This window comes from Adiantum capillus-veneris, chromosome 18, assembly GCF_014529385.1.
Source record: "Adiantum capillus-veneris isolate H3 chromosome 18, ASM1452938v2, whole genome shotgun sequence".
Lineage (NCBI taxonomy): Eukaryota > Viridiplantae > Streptophyta > Polypodiopsida > Polypodiales > Pteridaceae > Adiantum > Adiantum capillus-veneris.
The window spans coordinates 63,839,768-63,857,029 of record NC_140948.1 but is presented as its reverse complement, the minus strand read 5'-3'; positions in this window follow the sequence as shown (position 1 = coordinate 63,857,029).

The window sequence follows — 17,262 nt, the reverse complement described above, 5'->3', positions numbered from 1 at the left end:
CTAGGATATGGAAAAGCCAAATGGGATTGTCGGTTTTGGGTGGTTTTTGTAGGTTAATAGGAAAGTCACATGAACATTTAACAAGATCACCTATTTTAAAAGGAGATCACTCAACTTTATTAACATGTTTGCATGTTTGTAATCACATTAATGAAATCCTTGATCACAAACTTGATTAAAAAAACAATTAGATTCCATGGCACAATAGGAAAGATGGTTTGTGACTTTTCTATCATGAATGCTCTTAAACTTTAAACTATCTTTAGGAAGAGGGTTGGTGATTCTCCATAAACACTTTTTCACAAAGTGTTTGTGATTCTCATCACAAACTCTCATAGCCAAAGGTTCTGCATCTTCCTAGCTATACCACACACTTTTTGACAATGTGCCCCCAATTTTTTCATGAATATTAGTTTCTACGTATTTTTCAACTTAAGTCCAAGGAAAATTAAAAGAGAACAAGTGAAATTGATTAAGTGCTAATGGACTAACCATTCAACCAAGAGCAAGGTTAGTTGCTAATTAGTTGTCTCAGTCATAAGTACAGGTCAAGGAAGGATAATTGTATCTCGAGCAATCTTGATCAAAGGTACAAGACAAAGGAGATGATAGAGAGAAATTATAGGAGTCTAACAATAGGAATCTATTGTGCTAAGCTTGAGTCATTAGAATAACTCCTTAGAATTTAAGTATGAAATCTAGGAAGCCTTAGGGTGAAATTCTAACTTGCCACAAATTATCTAAATTTAGTAGGCCTAAATTTAATAGGTCTAAATTTAGTAGGTTTTGGAGTAGCTTGGTGGCACCTCTAAAGCATTGTGCCAAAGGGTGAATTTTATCTTTACCAAAGACTATCCTAATTTAGCAGGTAGGCTACTTTCTAAGCCTCCAAGTAATGTACAAATGTCTTACACCCGAGCTAATTAATGAATGGGTAAGTTTATGGTTTTTACTAAATGAAAGGAAAAAGCTAAAGACTAAAATTAGATCAACCCTTCTTCATTTAGGAGGTTGAATCCAGCCTTTTTTTACTAAGCTTAACTAAGCCACATGTCCAAAGTAGCCTATGCTTTCTTTGAGTGAACTTAACAAGTGTGTGTGTGTGTGTGTGTGTGTGTGTGTGTGAGGGTGAGGTGAGTGTGTGTGTGTGTGAGGGTGTGTGGTGTTTTCACTTGCCAAGATGAGTCTCAAGAGAGGTGGGGGGGGGGGGGGGGGTGGGGGGGGGTAGTTATAGCATACAAGGAAAGAGTTGACAAGTGTTACTGGGTATGCTTGAGCTGCATTATGAGGTGTTCCAACCTCATTGGTCAAGTGTAAAGCATTCTAACTCAAGACTAGTTGCACACTTGTATAGCTATATAAGAGAGCTAGCTGGATATTTAGAAATCTTTCTTCTCTCACACACTCTCTCAAGTGTCCAAGTTGTAAAAGCAAGCTCTCTCTCTCTCTCTCATGGGAGCTCTAGAGACTGACTCTATGCTCATGCTCTTGGCTATGGATGCCAATCAAAGACAATGAAAGCTTGTTCTTTTCCATCTCTACTATTATATTATACTATACTATGCTAAAACCTTAACCATGATCAAGTGTATATGAAAAATCCCTTCTCTTGCTTGAAAAATACCTAATTTTTCCCTCATCTTTGTCTTTCTCATCAATTCCTTTCTCCCCACTGCGGTAATTAGGGTTTCAAAAGAAGGTTTATACCATGGAACTCCATCTTCTTGATTCAAGAAAGTATCTACAAGAGCACAAGCATGTGTTGTAACAAATCTCTCTTTTGAGAGGAATTATAATACATCCAAGAAAATCTGGTCCTCATCCAGTTGTCAACCTTAATTGAGTATTCACTTTGAATTATGTGCATGGTTATAGTGATATCAATGTTTATTTGTGTAAAGAAATCAACCCGGCATAGCCTATAGTCTCCTTGCTATCTTTGTCTCAAGGGAAGACTCTCTTCTATTATAGTTAAATTCCACTAAATCTAAAAGTTAGTATTAGATTCTTTGACATTGATATCAGAGTCAAGGTCTCGTTTTTTGTGCCTAATAAGAGAGGTCCTTGAGAAATCTAAGAAAGAGTTAGTATACACATAAAAGGAAATATAATCATGGCCCAACATAATCTAGAGAATATAGTTAATATGACAACTTAGATTTGTCTCATGGTATAACATCTGATGATGGTTGTAGTATTGTCAACTACCTTGTTGACAAGCTACAAGAAGCAATGAAAACCATATTTTGCAAGAAAAAGTCAAAAGCCAAATTCAAGCTCTTCAAGCCCAAGTTCCCCCAAGTGCCCAAGAAGAGAGAATTCCTACGGAGACTCCTAGTGAGATCTCCAAAAGAGGAATCTCTTTAGGTAATGCAGAGGAGATATTGGAAGGAACTCCTAGGAAAATTGTTCAAGAAGAAGAAGAAGTATGCAATGAAATTTGAAGGGAGAGGTCTGAAAGTGACAGTCCACCTACATCTAATTTGTGATGTTATCTCAAGAAGACGGCGGACATGGCAGTCACCTACTCTTCCCAAAAAGAAGAGGAAGTCATTAAGAACTCCCTCCCATACTAATTCAAAGAAAGGAAAATAAATCCAAGCAAGAAGAAGCAAAGAAAGTGGTCACCATCTTTGCCTTCTTCCTCCGCTTCCTCTTCATCATCATCACCATCTTCTAACACAGACGATAACGACTTCCCATCCAAGATAGAGAAAATAAAGGATTAACAAAGAACTTATGCAGCATGGAAAAGGTCATGTAAGTTGAAAAAAATTCAAAGAGGGAGGAAAAAATACCAGCTTTCTTACCTATGATGGAACCTTTGGAGCAGTTGATAAAGTGTTGGCCTTTATCCAACAATTTGAGCGGCTTTTTGATGTGAATATTTTTAGGAATCCTTTAAGACTCAAGATGTTCTATGCATTTCCAACAATGAGCCCATGAATGGTGGGTAAGACTATGTAGTCAAGGCGAAGCTCCAAAGACTTGGAAATCTTTGAGGATTGCTATCACAAAACAATTCCTTCCAAGTGATGCCAAAGGAAAAGCCCTCACGGAATGGTGAATCTTGAGAATGGCTCACATCCTCACACCAGCTTGCGATTGAGACTTGCGGATATAGAGGAGTTTATGCTGAGGCCTTGGTATGGTGTGCAATGGAGATCCCACATTGTCGCTAAAAGAGGAAAGTGTGTAGGTCTAAGTCATGGCTTAAAATGTGAGGGAAGCACGTTTGAATGTGACCAAAATCTAAGCATTCTAGTAGTGTGTGGTACTTAGACTCTTGAACTTGCACTAAGAATAATGTGAACACTCAATTTGTCTCTTCTTCCCCCCCCTCCCCCCCCCACCATGTCTAATCCAAAGGGAGTGGGAGCTAGTCCGAATGGCTGCGATAGTGTGTATTGCTGACAAGGAGATAGGGTCAAGCATGTAAGGGGTGAGTACGGTTTCCTCTTTTAACAAAGAACATCATTTCGTAGTTGGGGGCAATATGGGTGGTGTAATGTATAAAGTGTGACCCCAGAATTACATACTATAAATACTTCGGAGAGCTTAGACTAAGATAAAAATCCTAGGGGATTATTTCTAAAAGTTTTGTGAGCCTTATTGAAGGACAAGCATGACTAGACATATCTATTAGTTAGTTGCATAAACCTTTGATGCAGGCGATGTTTTACAGGCTGTAGCCATGGTGATGGTTACATAGTGGTCTTTTGGCACAGTCTCTCTCTCTCTCTCTCTCTCTCTCTCTCTCTCTCTCTCTCTCTCTCTATCTATCTATCTCTCTCCCTCTAAAATTTAGAAGATGATGAAGTGGTTGCGTTTGTGTCCAAATGCTTGGAGCCTGGTGAGGAGTTTAATACTAGTGGAAACCACATTGTGTGTCTTCATTTGATGTTGAAACGTGTTGTCATCAAGACATATGAATTTTAAAGCTTGGAAGTTGAAGAACAATGTAGAGGATCCAAATTACCTTGCTCAGTTGTGCTTTAAAGCAAGTGTGTGTGGTGTTTCCACTTACCAAGATGAGTTCCAAGAAGGGGGGGGGGGGGGGGGGGGTGGTCTAGCATGCAAGGAAAGACTGGAAAGTGTTGTTGGGCATGCTTGAGTTGCATTAGGAGGTATTCCCACCTCATTGGTGAAGTGTAAATCATTCTAACTCAAGACTAGTTTCACACTGGCATAGCTATATAAGAGAGGGCTCCGTGGGTTGAGAACTCTTGCTCCTCTCAAACACTCTCTCAAGTACCCAAGTTTGCAAAGCAAGAACTCTCTCTCTCTCTCTCTCTCTCTCTCTCTCATGGGAGCTCTAGAGACAAACTCTATGCTCAAGCTCTTGGCTATGGATTCCAAGCCAATGAAAGGTTCTTCTTATCCATCTCTACTATGCTATACCAAAATCTTGACCATGAGTAAGCGTATACAAAGATTCCATTCTCTTGCTTGAAGACATCTTGTTTTCACCCTCATCTTTCTCTTTCCTCGTAGTTCCTTTCTTCCCACTGGTATGTTTAGGGTTTAGGAAGCAGGGTTATACCATGGAATCTTGAACAACACCATCTTATTGATTCAAGAAAGGCTTTGCAAGAGCACAAACATGTATTGTAACAAAGCTCTCTTTTGAGCGGATTGTATTACAAGACTTTTCGGAGGGGAGACTAGCTCCAAGAAAACGAGGTCGTCTTTGATTACCATTTCCTTGATAGCATTGTGGGTGAGGGCAATAATACATGCCGTGACCTACCTCTCCACAATTGTAGCAAATGTACTCACGGGTTTTCCTTTGTCCTTCTTGTCTATTTTGTTCATTTCCTGGCTGGGGAGCCCTTACACCTTGAACCAAATTGATGGACAGGCTCTCTAGCTGATTGGTGATTTGTTGAAGCAGCTCTTGTTGAGAGAACTCTTGGTCTGTTGCTCCTGTCCTTGCTACTACCCTTGCCGTAGGTTGAGCTAGCGGTGGAGGCTCCATTCCTCCTTGTATCTGAGCTTGGAACTTTTTTTCATGTCCTTCTCCCTTGCATAATTCATAGCTTTCTCAAAGGTGTCTGGGAATTTACCTTTAACCTTTTCTCGAAGGATGGGGTAAAGCCCTGCTAGGAAACAGTCCTTCTTTAGGCACTCTGGCGCCCTTTCCCCTTTGCCTAGTGATACACACCACTTCTCCCACATGTTGAAAAACTTCCCTTCATAGCTTATATAGTCATTGGGTGATGTTTGGCGTAGCTCTAAGAGTTGTCTCCATATCTCCTCTGGAGGCTCATGATGGCGAAATTCTTCAATGAAGGCCGTTTTTAAGGCTTCCCAGTCTCTTCTTTCTTCGGGTGCCAAAGTTTGATACCATGTGGAAAGCCCCATAGCTTTGTGGCCTCATCATCCCTTCCTGACACTAAAAATACCATTTTCAAATTATCCAAAAAGTCTGAAGCAACCTCCCCAGTCTTACCATAAAAATTAGGGAAGGCCATAATGTAACTGAGAGAGTACACAATTACACAAATAGCTCCAATTTATTGAAAGTAGAGTATGATAAGTACAATTTGGGGCTTTAGCATAGCTATCTCAAAATAGGACTCAAAGAGTCCCCAAGCATTATTTATCTGCAATCACCGATACTGCAAAAAGTGACAGCTCTTTTGTAAGAAAACCTTGAAAACCTTATTTTTTGTGTATTTTTCTCTCAATAAACGCGGGGCGTTACGACATTGGTGGAAACATGGCTGATGTGGAGTGGGAGTGGAAAATGCGAGAAAAGAGGGATCAGGCTGCAACGGGCTCATCCTACATACAACAACGTGAAGCTCGAGCTAGACAAACTCCCACGCACTATGGCTCGGGAGGCAAAGCAGCATGGAAGGACAAACATGTAAGATTAATTAAATTATAACCTAAATCGGTGATTATAAAGATTATAGCTGATAATTTGCTATTGTTATTGCTAACTTAGGAAAATATTGCTCTTAGTCGACCAATCAGAGAGATGGTCAAGTTTTGGGAGCGGCATACAGAATTTGAAAATTGGCAATGGTTGTTCGAGAACAACCACATCTCTCGCGAGCAATTCAATGCAGCGGTTGGATCACTACAAGTGGTAAGTTTAAACAAATAATTTTGTATTAATTGTTTTGAGTTGTTTGATATTTGTTTAATTTGGTTTGGGTTTATGTAGAGTCAAGGTGATCACATATACGTGCCTGTTTGGACGAGGAGGAGGATTCGATGGAGAAATATTTATCCAACCTTTCATAAAGTCCCAATGTGACACAATGTATATACAACTATTTTCATTTTATTTGTAACTTTTTTAAATAGTTGATCTTCTACACATTAAATTGTCAAGGCAAAGTAAATTCAATTTTATGTTTTTGGTTTTTTGTATACTCTTCCAATATTGTGTGGCCCAAATGAGCACCTTTATTTTTGAATAAGCGTTTAGCGATAATCGTAGCAGCAAGTCTCGCGGTAATTGTCGCGGGTATATCCCCGTTACTATTACCGCGTATATTGCTTATAAACCACTACCGCATTTTTTGCCGCTGGTATTGCCGCATACACAATATTTTCTCTTTCTATTTTCCTTTGCTTTTCTGCGGTAATGCTAGCAATTGTGGAATGCTCCTCTTATAGTGGACCATGTCTACTATTGGCCCTGTCTCTATTCACTCCTATCCACAATTGACTATTCTTTGTCCAAGTATTGGGTCCCCTTTTGTTGGAGCTCTACTTGCAAGGCAACTCCCATCTTCCACGCAAAAGGATGCACTGTTTCTACTGCTAGCGATGGCAATGATGATGATGGTGATGATGAGGATGAGGATACCCTCGGGGAGTCCACCATGTGAAATTTGCATGTGCGAACAAGAGGTATTTAAATAATCCCTTACTTGTATATTTTTAAGTATTATATGTACCCCTTATGTATGCATTTTTGTAAAAAAACTAGCCCTTATGTATGAAAATTCTCCCTTTTTCAATTTAAAAACCCTTTATATAAGTACATTTTTTGTTAATGTACTTAATTATAAATCCCTTTTTTTTTGCACGTGCTATCTTACATATTTCTTAGGGAATGCCTCGGGAGGATACCCATCCTGAACCTCCCCTAAGATTACCCTCCTGCACCCTCCTCATTAACTTGTTTCTCCCCAAGCCCTCCCCCTAATTTGTAATCAGTCCATCACTTGCTCCCACATTAGGAGAAATATGAACCTTACATGGGCCTTGTAAGGAATCCTAATTTTCAGAGATTAAGGCTAATGTTGTGTGGGGTTAAGGGGTCAAGGGCATTGAAGAAGGTAGTTTTGAGTAGGCTTTTCTACCCTTTTTTTCAAGACAGATGTAGGATGTGGACCTAAGGGGTTACTTTCTCTCTCTAGCTTTTTTAACAGTGAAGGAAGCATAGGGGTGTGATCACATCAACAAAAACGTGGGTCACTAAGAGTCAAAATTTGACTTAAAAAAAATAAATCATTTTTACTTATTTTTTACTTAAAACTCCCTCCCAACATATATACATATCCAAAAATCATTTTTTGACCCATTTTTTAACCCACAAGCTTAGAAAGTCCATTTTTTCAAAAATCTTTTCCCCCAAAAAGTAAAAAACACTTTGTTCTCTCTTCCCTCCTCTCTCCCTCTCCTCTCCCTCCCTGCCCCTACCTTCCTCCTCCTCCCCAATCTCTCCCTCCTCCCCCTCCCTCCCCAATCTCTTCCTCCTCCCCCTCCCTCCTTCTCTCCTCCCATCTTCCTCAACCTCCCTACCCCTCCCCCTCTATCTTTTCATCATTTGCTTCCTCACGCAACAGCTTCCATGGTGCTCACAGACATCACAAATGGTTTGCTTCCACTACCACGTACTCTGCACACCAAAAGCATACATATTCGCTTACCCACGGCGTTTGCACCTAAGACCGCTAGTGAGGGTGATCAAAGGTCATCACAGGAACGTCGCACTCCTTGTAAGACCAACATTGACATTTGGGTGGATGACCATTTGTACCCTTACGATCCTATAAGCCGCTTCCATCCATTGTTTAATAGCCTTTCGACATTTCTTCAATTTCTTGGGAGGGGAGAAGCAGGCTTGTTAGGCTATTGCAAGCGGTTGTGTATGGGTGCAGGTGCTTCTTTGCATATGTGGATGCACGAATATCAAGCTCTTCACCTCAAGACGACGGCATTACAAGAGAGTGTTGCCTATTCGGAGAGGGTGGTTAAAACTCTTGAACAACAAATGCAAGAAAAGGAGTCCCACATCCAGAAGCTTGCGAACACCATCACATACTTGAAAGAAACACCCCTTGGTGCAAGGGAGCACAAACGCACGTATTCATCCATTGAAACTCTTGCACATTCGGGAGGAGCACGCAAACGACGAGTTATAGCCACGAGGTGATTTGGTCTTTACTTGCATGATGCATTCTTACTTCACACTATTTTCTAACATTTATTTTTATTTGTTGCTAGAAACTTCATCCAGGAGGCATGCGGTGGAACAAGCCAAGATGATCGAGTCAACTTGTCTCAATACCCAGGATGTGATTTCTATCTTACAATCACCTGGAGGTAAGCACATTAAGGATGCAGTCACCAAGGACCTTATGCGTAAATTGAGAAATGTGGTTAGTGATGATGACATGCAACAAGCTTGTGATGAGGCTGGAATCAGCACCAAAACCTATCAGGCTATTTTCCAACACCTAAAGGATGCCCTCAAAGAGCATGGCATTGTGGAAAACCTATTTCCCGTTCCTCACAAGGTCAACCTCGCAAAGAAGGCCACAAACAAAGATGTGTTCTCCCACATTGGGACATACCTACACATTGAGGACACAATGCCAACTTCCCTTTATGCTTCCTGCGCAACAAAGACAAGGGGAAAAGGTAAGAAACAATCCATAAGACCTTCGGAGAAGGGCTTTTCTTACACAATGTGGAACAATATTTTTGTGGATCTTACAAGGCTTTAACAAGCCATGCTTAGATTTTACGAGTTACCTGAAGAAGGTGACACACTTTACTTTTTTCTTTGGTATTGTTCTTATCATAGACTCTGAAGTTTAAGGTCTTGGCACTATTTATTTTGTAGTGCTTGGCACAAAGGTCACTTTTGTGCTGAAACTCGATGAGTGTCAAATAGTGAAAGACCGAAGGTTAGAGAGGCTAAGTGTCACTCTAATGAACGAGGCCCTTCTGCAAACCAAGCGAAGGAATTCAGTCAAGCCATCTCCCACCCCATCTTTTAGCGTGCAATCAGAGAAAGAAATTTGATGGTTGGGTGCTATTGAGGTGCCCAAAGAGACCAATGGAGTACTTTCATGGACTTTTGAGAGAATTCCATGGATCACAGAAGTAATACACTCCCAAATTGCAGGTCAAAAGTTGGAGATTGAGGGTTTTGGTAGTTATGATGTGGAGTGGCACTTAGGTGGGGATTTGAAGACCATAAAGTGTTTGCTTGGCTGCAAACAAGGGGCTTCTTCTCTCATGCCTTGTCCATTTTTCACTCGAGGGTACAAACCTAATGGACATAAGAGCACTGCAAAGGTTGGTTCCATGCTTCCATGGCAAGGGCATGGAGAACAAGGGTTAGATTGTCGTGATGTCGGAGATGAAGGTAGAGAATGGGAAGCGTCTATTCTGAGATGTCCCATGCTCAATGCCCCAGATCGTGATCAAAAGGACCACACTTGGAATCCAATCTTTCCATTTCCTCTATCGAATGTACATTTTTGTACATTACACGCATTCATGCACATTTTTGATAGGCTATTGAAGCTCCATATTGACTATGCTTTCACAATGAAACCATTGGAAAAGTCCCAGGAAGCGATCGAAAGAGTGGAGGTACTCTTGAATTCCATTGGCTGTCACGGTGGAAATGTGTCTATCGTTGCTGCAAAGAACACAGGTGAGGCCCATGAAATTGCTCAACAAGTGTCAATGAGTGGATAAAAAACTAGACACTTTTTGAAGAAAGTTTCCCAAGGAAAGCTAAGTCGATATGATGCTCAAAACAGCTCCAACTAGTAGGCAGGTAACCTTTGGGAGCTTTGGAAGGAGTTATGAAAAGCTACTACTGAGAATGATTCAAAAGGCGAGCTTGTAAACAAGCGCAAGCAAGTCTGGGCACATTTTGATAAAATGGTCAAGCGTATGGGCCTTAACAGCACAACAGAAGAACAATGCCAATCATTTCAAGAAGCCTTGACAGATTTTACCAAGGTCTTCACCCTTTCTTGGGGTGAAAATAATATCACACATTACATGGTAAGCCATGTTACGTGGTGTATTTATTACAAGGGATTGTTTTTATTAAATAATGTGGATAGTTTACTCATGTGAACAACATATCTTGTTTGCGCATGGTGCATTTTTTATGCACAAGTATGGATCGCTTGAAATTTTTAGCACTCAAGGCATGGAGAAGTCCCATTATCGAGCAAGGGGCGTGTACTTCAAAAATACTCGACATGGTGGTGAATGGTGCAATCCAATTATTTGGAGGAGATGTTCAACTGGTTTTTTCGCACAACATTTGCTCGTAAGCTCACAACGGAGCGTGCGCGACAATCCAAGATTGCTATTGAAGTGCGGAAATGGAGTCGTCAAGAGCATAGTAACAAGTGGCAAATGTCGCAAGGTCCCGCCAAGCATGCAGCATGGCGGCGCTGCAGAGTGCGACAAGGATCAAAGTGGATACTGTGCGAGTCACTACACGTGAACGCAGGGTCTCACTCTTAGTGACATGTTTACTTTAAAAATAATAGTTTTTTTTTCACATTAGTGTCAACAGGGCCCTTTTTAAATGGGCCCTTATAAATATTGCATGCTCTCATAAACCACTCATTTCTTAAGAACACGTGAGCTCTTACCATACGAAATGGCGTGCACCAAACAAACCGCAAAAGAGCATCCGCCTGCCAACAAAAACACCCTCCAAGGATGTGAGAAGTTGGCATGGCTTAAAGACACAAGAAAACGGCCACGAACACCTGGCCGTTCCAGGAACTCTTCTGACAGTGGGCATGGTAGTAGGGCACCAGAGTCATCGAAGGCTGTTGAATCTCCACATCCTCAAGATATAACACCTAGAAAAAGAATGAAGCAACGTGCCCAGCGCTGGAGAGAAGAAGAGGGCCAGCAAACAACAGAGTCCGATAGGGAGGAGCCGTCGTGCCACTAATCACAAGCAGGACCATCCAGGACTTGGGTGGTCCATACAGACACTGAATTAGAGAGTGAGCCACCATGGCTACGAGCTAAAATATCGCGCACACACCGGGTGCCCGTTGGGGGGAACACACTGCCTCGAGGCCAGGGAGCTCTCCCCACACCACAAGATCGGTAGGCAAGGGAAGAGGATGAATCAGAAGAGGCTGTAGATCCAGCCCCTAAGCATGTAAATAGGCGCAAGTCTAAGTTTTTCAAGAAGCCTAAACGCCGCCAGCCAGCAAATGTGCAAGTGTCCCCAAGACAACTGCAGCGGCGCCGAAAAATAGCAAGGGCATTCGCAGAAATCCACCACTACCAGAAGACTACAGAGCTTTTGATTCGACGCATCCCCTTTGCTCGCACAGTGAAGGAGGTGCTTCAAAGCTATGGAAATCAATATAGAATGCAAACAATAGCGCTAGAGGCTATTCAAGAAGCTGCAGAGGCCCACATCATTTCGGCGTTGGAAGATACCAACCTATGTGCCATTCAAGCAAAGCGAGTGACACTACAGCCAAAAGATATGCAGCTTGCACGTCAATTGCGACGAGACTTCGAGCATTAGCCGAAGTTACCCCTCTTTTTGTATTGCACACCCTTATCTTTGTAATGTTTTGACTTTCCAATGACAATATGATCAACAGTTGTGCCTACTGTGTCTATTATCTTTGTAATGAGATGACTTTGCAATTTCAAGTTTTGTTTACCCATAAGATATCAAAAAAGTTAACATATTGTGAAACCAGGTGTCTATGCAACAATAAAATAGGTTTTTCAAATGTCCAATGTAATTGAGCCTTTTGGTGCAGTTAATGAATTGCTTTCAGTTAATTTATGTATTTTAAGTATCCTAGGGGGTAGAGATGCCTACCAAGTTCAAAAAAAAGGGTGGCCACAAGGGCGCGCAAATGGCCCATCCACCAGTTTTGGATGGCCCATTTGCGCGCCCTTGTAGCCACCCTTGTTTTGGCACCTAGTAGGGTTCTCTACCCCCTAGGATACTTAAAAAACACAAAATTACTAAAAGTAATTGGTTTTGCATCATTACTTTAGATGAAGCCTTGTGGCCATCCTTTTTTTTGGCCATTTCAAGCTTTGAATTCCCCATAGGATATCAAAAAAGTTAACATATTGTGAAACCAAGTGTTTATGCAACATTATTTGGATTTTTCAAATGTCCAATGTAATTGGGCTTTTTGGTGCATGGGTGTACTAGGTAGAGCTAAAGCAGGTGATAGTGTGCTAGAAAACTTAAATTCAGAATTGATTTCACCTTTTCTAGTGTCCTTGAGTGTTAACATATGCTGAAATTGCCATAAAAAGGGTGGCCACAAGGCTCCATCTAAATTAATGATGCAAAACCAATTGCTTTCAATAAATTTGTTTTTTTAAAGTATCCTAGGGGGTAGATAAGCCTACCAGGTGCCAAAAAAAGGGTGGCCACAAGGGCGTGCAAATGGGCCATCCAAAACTGGTGGATGGGCCATTTGCGCACCCTTGTGGCCACCCTTCTTTTTGATCCTAGTAGGCATCTCTACCCCCTAGGATACTTAAAATACATAAATTAACTAAAAAGAATTGGTTTTGCATCATTAATTTAGAGAAATCACTTCTCACTCAAATGTGTTTTATACTTTCCCCAGTATCATATGCATCCAACTTTCGTTGTGTTGTTACTTTAAGCAAAAAAGACAGCTTATTGAAACATATCACCAATTACAACAATTTTCAAGATTGACAAATCACATTTAAAAGAATTTTCAAGATAGAGAGACAATTCCAAATATTTTTTATTACTTCCAAAACGGTTATTTTACATCATGTATCTGAGGAGTTCATATTTTTCTTGATCATTTTCTGGTGCCTATCTTGCGCGTAAGGCAACTCCCCAGTCAAGAGGGACTGCGCTATGGCCTTTGGGTTAGTTGAGCCAATGGAAGCATGTATCCCTATCTGGGCAAGCACTTTACCATGGAAGCCAATGCCAAACGCTATGCATACAAGGGATCTACGCACTAGGAACACAAGATGCGCAGTTTGAGCTATGGTGCTCAAACACAAAACTTGCTCAAAGCTTTCAATGACCAAGTCATAAAATGGGCTTGGGGAGTAAATTCATTATGGATAATGGCCACATCGCCAGGGGGGAGTTGTCCTAGGTAATGCACAAGGGAAGCTTGAGGTCCAAAGCCCGTCCGCTTGCCACCCGTCCTTGCAGCAAAATCATCAAGCTCCACGACGTCCTGTCATAAACTGATGAAGGTTGAGAAAAAAGACAATGAAGGATAAAATAGTAACATGAAAATTAGGATACAGTTTACCTCCTTCTCCTTGTCGTCCTCCTCCCTGTTGCCCTTTGCATCCAAGTCAATGCTCCCATGCACGGCAGCTACGAGCTTTGGATCATCAGATGGGAGGTTGCATAATGGCATAGGCATCCTAGTGGCCTCAACCTTGGCTTGCGTGGCTTGGAATTCTTCCTCAGCACGTGCAACTGCTCTGCTGCCAGGACCTCTGCACATACAACTGCAATAGTGTCAGAAACAGAGTCCCCAACTAGCAAGAGCTTGCTTTCTAGGGCATCTGGCGTATTGTCTAAGGGACATTTGGTGCTGTTGCATAGCACGCTCAAGCATTCATCCATGCGTAGACCAAATGATTTCTCCAAATCATGCATAAACACATACTCCTCCCCATCCACTACCAGTGAGGAGAAGCGGATGATTTCTACCTCTGGGATAGCCACATCCGTCAATGGTAGTGGCACTGGAGTGTCACTAGGGCCAGCCACAACTATGGATTTCTCAACCACTTCCTCGAGCCCCCTGGGGTACTCGAGCCGGAGTGTCTTTCCTTCCGTTGCAAGGTTCATGGGGATAACCTCCTGCTCCTTGGTGTCCTTGATAAAGGACCCAACCTGAAGGTGTGGTAAGCGGAGCTCCTCCAAATCAGGTTCCTCGCTCACCAAGAAGATAAATGTTGCGAACCGAGAAGGTACTCCACTCCCAACTTGCGCTTCTTGAGCCCCGAGACCCTTGGGGCTTGCTCGTCTAAAAAATGGTCTGCGTCGGTGGCAATTTCTTGGAATCGTTGCAACCGCTTGGAGAATGGGCGATCACCTTTGTGTATATAGAGCAAAAGATCGCAAGGCACCCAGATCCCTGCATGTGAGGAGATAGATACAGAATATTTTATGATGTGCTCCTCCATGAACGCAAAAATCTCGACAAATGCATCCATGTGAAGGGCAATTGTGGCGTCAAGGTCAGGGAGACGAGTAAAAAAGGTGTGGAGTCCAACTTCCCTTTGTATTTGGTGTCCTCAAGGAAAAGGATGAAGCGTGACAAAGGGGTGGATGTGGGTGCAGATGCAGAGGCTGTGGAAGCATCCATGTCTAGCCTTGGGTGTAGATAGAGAGTGGAGGAGCTCAAGAGTTGCAAATAGTGAAAATAGTGAATGAGTTAGGCAACCCCCCTTTTACAATGGTCCCTTTTTTAAAGACATAAAAGAAAGGCACTTTCACCAAAATGATTTCTCATCTCAATGTGACATTTATATTCAAAGACATGATTTGCCGAAGCAAATCATGTTGATTACATCGGGGATCGTTTTCAAAATTGCAAGAGTTACAAAGTTATAAGATTGATAGCATAGTTCCATCCATCCCCCAGTCCCCCTCTACCTTCAATTTGTCTTCCATTCTCTTTCCAATCTGCGGACATTCATTACAATAAGCATCCAATGATCGACAAACCATGATGTATTGAAAATGTGGTGGAAGGATTCTCACCTTGTGACCTTGTAAAATAAATTGTGCTTATTGAAGGGCCTCAAAACCCATAATAACCAAATGTTCTCGCACATCATTGAGAGTCCAATGCTTGTTCACTTGAACTGCCTCCAAAGCATCGTTGGGCATCTTCACTGCAATGTCAAAGCTTGCAATAACGCCGTCTACACTCTGTAAGGGAGTCCACACTCCAAGCTTGCACATCTAACGATCATAGTGAAATAGTATGTACAAGGAGGTGCTGCTACAGAGGGTGGGTGGCTGCCCTGCGAAATACTCGAAATAACACAATAAACATCATAAAACAAGCTAATCGGCATACCCGGAAACCATCCTTGCACATAATCAAGCTGCACACGAGCAGAAAGAGACAGAGAGGGAGATAGAGCGAGAGAGCACGTGCAGGCGCACCTCCTAGAGCGGAGTGCTACGCCTGACATGGCAAGAGAGAAGAGAGGAGAGGAGAGAACAAGACACAAGCACTGGGTACAATCTCCCCCCGTGCAAGAGTGACCATTTCCCTCTTGCACGTATTTAATTTATAGATTCTTGAATGGTCAAAGTGAGTACAAACTGGCCGGCCGGTCATAAATGGCCAAAGCTCATAAAAAGCACTTGAATAATCAAATATACATAAATATAATATCCTTTTGCAGTAGCTTAGCTTGGTAAAGTCTTTTCCACCTGTCAGCTGCAATAAATAATAAAATGTCAATTCTATAACATACCTCTCCGTTGGAAAGCAACTGTCCTCAGTTGCGCAGATGAAAATCTGCAAACAATACTTGTGAAAAACAATGATTAGAAATCTGTATCAAATAGTAAAAGAAAAATCCATAAAATTAGACACATTGGTTATGCCTGCCGTCATCCACATACTACCTATTCTAGTGTCCCATACCAATAGAATAAGAAGTATATGTCATACCCTGATGAATCAGGATATCATTGGTCACACTCATCGTCAATCTCATAAATGTCAAGTCCCATCACATAAACACTGCCGTGACAAAATGATCATCAGATACGAAATTCCAATCCAATTCCAATGTCACAATATAAGTCCAAATCCAAATAACTTTCATTATGTACCCGGGTAACAAAATCATACCAGTTATAGTGGTGGCCAGCCACTACAGCATGATTTTGTGATCGGTGTTGCTTAAATCGGCGAATCTACACCAATAAGACGTGCTGCCTAAATCGGCGAATCTGCATTTGATACTGTTTAAAAATCGTGAATCTGTAATTTATCAATGTGCTGCCTAAATCGGCGAATCTGCACAAAGATGATTATCTACACACTACCTAAACCGGCGAATCTGTGTGTCTGTGACCAATGGACTAGGCAAGACATAAAAATATAACATTTATCACAGATGTAATATCAATGTGGAGCGTGTTTGAGTAGGAGGGTACTTACAAACTGTTGTTTACTATCCCAGAGTACCTTAGCTCACATGAGTAGCTGCATAGCTAAATTATCTCAATGAAAATCCCAGGAGGGTATACTGTATTCGAATATATATATACCATTGTTGGTGCATGGAGAGAGGTACAAGTGCTGCAACTAGCAAACTTACATCAAAGTATAGCTAAAAGTTTCAAAATGTGTTAGCGTGAGGTTAATAATTGATCATGAACTTGCAATGATAACTATAGAAGGGATTAGTAGACAATTAAGACAAATGTGAGGCAACTGAATGGAAAGGAAATTTTTGCAGTTCTAATGAAATAGCATAGGTCAACTAGTGTCACTAACCAAAAAATACAAGAACGAAGTGCAAGTTATTGGAGAGCAACTTGTGCTTAGGCAGTTGTAGACAAGAAAGTTAGCATACTTAACAAATGAAGTGCTTATTAAGAGGTTAGGTTAGATAGTACCTTCTAAGTCCACGAGTCTTGGTTCTTTCTATACAAATGTACACCTTGACATATAAAAGTAGGAAAGGACTTATCTTGCTCGAGAGGGTGGTCTATGGTACTGGGCAAGGATTGAGGTTGAAAAGTTAGCAGTGTCACTACCTGTAGCTTTTGAATCACGAAATAAATAATGACAATTGTGTATACTTTGGCAAGCTCTATCAAAGCAATCCATTGAAATTTAGAAATATAACAATGATAAGAATTTTTGGATTATCATTTGTAACAAAATGTAATAGAAAATGAGTATTTGTGCCCATCAAAGATAATAACTTTATGTTTAAAAGCTCTAGTAAAGCCTTACCATGGTCATATTTGATGGTTATTTC